This window comes from Apodemus sylvaticus, chromosome 7 (genome assembly GCF_947179515.1).
Source record: "Apodemus sylvaticus chromosome 7, mApoSyl1.1, whole genome shotgun sequence".
NCBI lineage: Eukaryota > Metazoa > Chordata > Mammalia > Rodentia > Muridae > Apodemus > Apodemus sylvaticus.
The window spans coordinates 24,083,795-24,087,447 of record NC_067478.1 but is presented as its reverse complement, the minus strand read 5'-3'; the positions used below and the strand labels follow the sequence as shown (position 1 = coordinate 24,087,447).

Below are 3,653 nucleotides of genomic sequence, written 5' to 3'. Positions count from 1 at the left end.
AGAAACAGAAACTGCTTCAACAGAGGGGGGGGGTGCCCAGAGAGAGAAGGGAAGAAATAAAGACCTATAACACACTTCCTTGCAAAAATCTAGTGTGATTCATTTCATGAAAATAAGCTTTTGACCAGACTGTGTGAGAAGGAAAGGTAGGAATCAGAGGTGCTGTGGAGGGGGATGTGCAGGATAAAGCTCTAGTTACAGAAGACATCAAAAGTCACACCTTTCGATCAATACATTGTGCTTCCTGAACTTCCAGAAAAAAAAAAAACAGAGCTCAGTTCCTGCACCCACGTGAGAGGTGGGGCTCACAACATTGTAACTCAAGTGCCGTGAGATGTAATTCCTTTTTCCTGGCACCCATACATGCATATTACACACACATACACACACACACACACACACACACACACACTTTTAAATACAAAATGAAAAAATTGAATATTTGGACAAACCCATGAAAGAACTGAATAGTAATCAAAAGATTTTGCCCCTTCCCAAACACCTGGAGCCAGAAGAGTGGATCCTGTCAAGTAGAGGGACAGGCTGGTTGTCCACTATGTCCCCAGTGACTGAAAGGGGACCTGGCACACACTGAGCATCTGGTGAACATCTGCTAAATAAACAGTCTAAACGACCACAAACTGTTTATTAAAGAATTGCTTCATGAAGGTGGTTGAGAATATAGAAAGGTGGTTGAGAATATTAAAATATAGAAAGATATAGGAGAAGGGAGAAAAGTGGGGAGGAAATGACAAGAGAAAAGGAGAGAGACAACAAGGAAGGAGCTATAGATCAACTACTTCATAAAAGGTGATTTAAAAAAATCAGGTAAAAAAATCCATTAGTGGCTGGAGAGATGGCTCAATGGTTAAAAAACACTGACTGTTCTTCCAAAGGCCCTGAGTTCAATTCCCAGCAACCACATGGTGGCTCACAACCATCTGTAATAGGATCTTATGCCCTCTTCCGGTGTGTCTGAAGACAGCAACAGTGTACTCATATTCATAAAAATGATTAAATCATTTTTTAAAAAAAACATTAAGTTTAATTCCATAATATATTGTGATGATGTAGAGTATGTCCCCAGAAGGTGGGAAAAGCTTCTAACACTAGGTGAGAACAGGGTGCGATCATCTCAGTAAGTACAAGATAAGGTCTAAAGAAACTGAACCTTTTGAGGAGCAAAGATCATTTATTCCACCGAGACAGAGCATTTATCCATGTCAATAAATAGTATCTTAAAGGATAAGGCATCGGAAGAGGTCTCTTTAAGACAAAAACAAGGCAAAGTGCCTTTGTTGCTACTTCTACCTACCATTGTCATGAATGCCAGCAACTTAATTGTACAAGCACAGAAGAGTTGAGAAGAGGAAACAACACCCCCTCCTTCCGACAAGAGAACGCGGAGGTCCTCAGGGCTTGGCACAGGGCTCAAGCATTTACCTGGCACACATCAGGCCCTGGGTGTGAACAGCAACACTGCAAATGAAGAGGATTCCACGGGCTCACCAGAGACAAAGTGTGTATAGAAAAATCAATAGAGAGTCTATGCAGTCATAATTTATTGGAAAACATAATAGGGCAATATCTCATCCATAAGTCAAACTATAAAAGTCTATATAGAGAGCCTTGGAACAAATAGTACATTCTGTGGAAGAAAATCTGAAATATTATCGAAGTTCATGAAAGAAGATCTGAGGGAATAGAGACTTTCTACAGTCACAGGAGGGAAGCACCAATCTCATAAAAATGCCAAGTCTTCCCTGAAGTAACCCATACAGTAAATGTAATTCTAATCAATGCCTAATCAATATCCCGACAGAAGTTTAGCTTAGTAGAAAGCAGGAGGTCTTACTTAGCAGGCAGTGACAAAAGTCCCATGAAATTCATAGAGAAGCATAAAGACTGGAGAAGAGGAACAGTGCAGGTAGAGGATGGGCCACCAGGGCCCAGGCATAGAGGGAGGTCATTGTCCCATAAGACTTCAGACTTTCTACAAAGCCACAATAACTAAGAATGGTGGGTTCTTGTGCTACAATGGGGGAGTTGCCAGTTAGCATTGTATCCTGGAGCAAATTCCTCAGAACAATCCCCAATCCCATCTAGAAATTCAGCTTTAAAACATCTACATTGTCTGCCATTGCAGATGTGACTGCTGTGTCACATGTTCGTTAGTAGGTGGCAGAGGGGGGAGAGACTGACTGTGCCTCACTCAGTGTTCTGACCTGTGACCATCTGAATGGTTAGTGACCTAACGTTCCCTGAAAATAAAACAAGCCTACAACGACCACCAGGCTGGCCCCAGGCAGGTCTCAGGGGACAAACCATACTGGAGATGACCCCTGCCTGGTGTCATAATGCACAACTGGGGCATAGCAGAGACGCCACCCCCAGACACTCAGAGACCCCAGGCACCACTAAGAGGAGCAAGTCGGTGGTGGAGAAATGGAAGAGAAAGAGAAACAGAAGGCTGTGGGCACAATGAAGAAAGGCAGAACTGGAGACTCGAGGGCAGTTAAGAACAGTCTGAGAAGCCAGCGATGCCACAGGGCACCATCGTGGGATTCTGACCTGCACTGGCACAGAGTATCACATCTGGGTCCATGGCCCTGCTGTAGCAGGGTTCTGTAACAACCAAAGGCCCGACTCTGCTCTGGGCTGTCACTCAGGGACATGTTGATGTCTGAGGGCTGGGAAGAACTGGCCCCAACCCTTACCTAGACATCCTAGGAGAGCCGGGCCTGGATGTGAGGGTTGCAGAAGAAGCAGCCCTGAGAGCGTGAGTGTGGGAGAGCTAACCTCTTGTCTGCTGTGCAGCAGCGTGGGCAAGGGAGAGATGTTCTCCCCTACCCTTGCCTTTTGCCCCTATGGCACATGGGAGAGCTGGCCCCAGCAGGGTCATGAGAGCAGGAGACCTCAGGCTCTGCACCTCGCCTGAGCAGCACAGTAGGGCTAACCCTAGATGCGAGGGTTGCTGAAGAGCTGTCCCTGCCTCTTGTCGGCTGGGCAGTGGTATAGTTGAGGGAGAAATGCCCTCCTCCCCTCCCTCATCCTTTGCTGTCTATGGCACACAAAAGAGCTGCCTCCAGGGACACAAGAGCGGGAGAACTGGCCACGTCCCTCACCAGCTACAACACTCGGGGAGACCCTGCACCTCACCTGGGCAGCAGAGTAGAGCTGGCCCTGATTTGGGGGAGGGGGGAGTTTGCTGGTGAGTCATCCCCCAGGATGTGAGACTGTGAGAGTGGGCAGGATGACCAGCTCACAGACTGGGGCACTAGGTCTCAGGCCTAGGTCCAGGGCTTGAATTGGCTCAGCCAATTAAACATCCACCCCATCAACGAACTACTGGAGTGCACGAAGGGGCCGGTCCTACGGATCCAAAACTAGTGTCTCCATGACACGGGGCAACAGCAGGATGTCCCCGTGAGGACCCAGTGAGTCCCCGTGAGGGTCCAGCGAGTCCCCGTGAGGATCCAGCGAGTCCCCGTGAGGACCCCATGAGTCCCCGTGAGGACCCAGTGAGTCCCCGTGAGGACCCGGTGAGTCCCCGTGAGGACCCGGTGAGTCCCCGTGAGGACCCAGCGAGTCCCCGTGAGGATCCAGCGAGTCCCCGTGAGGACCCCGTGAGTCCCCGTGAGGACACAGTGAGT

General features: G+C 48.3%; 1 non-coding gene across 1 annotated transcript; it reads left to right on the top strand.

Annotated features, from left to right (window-relative positions):
• The first annotated feature begins 2,129 nt into the window (after positions 1 to 2,129).
• On the top strand, positions 2,130 to 2,259 carry LOC127690396 (small nucleolar RNA SNORA17). The gene has a single exon (XR_007979104.1). It is a non-coding gene; the product is annotated as a small nucleolar RNA SNORA17 (small nucleolar RNA).
• Positions 2,260 to 3,653: the final 1,394 nt, after the last annotated feature.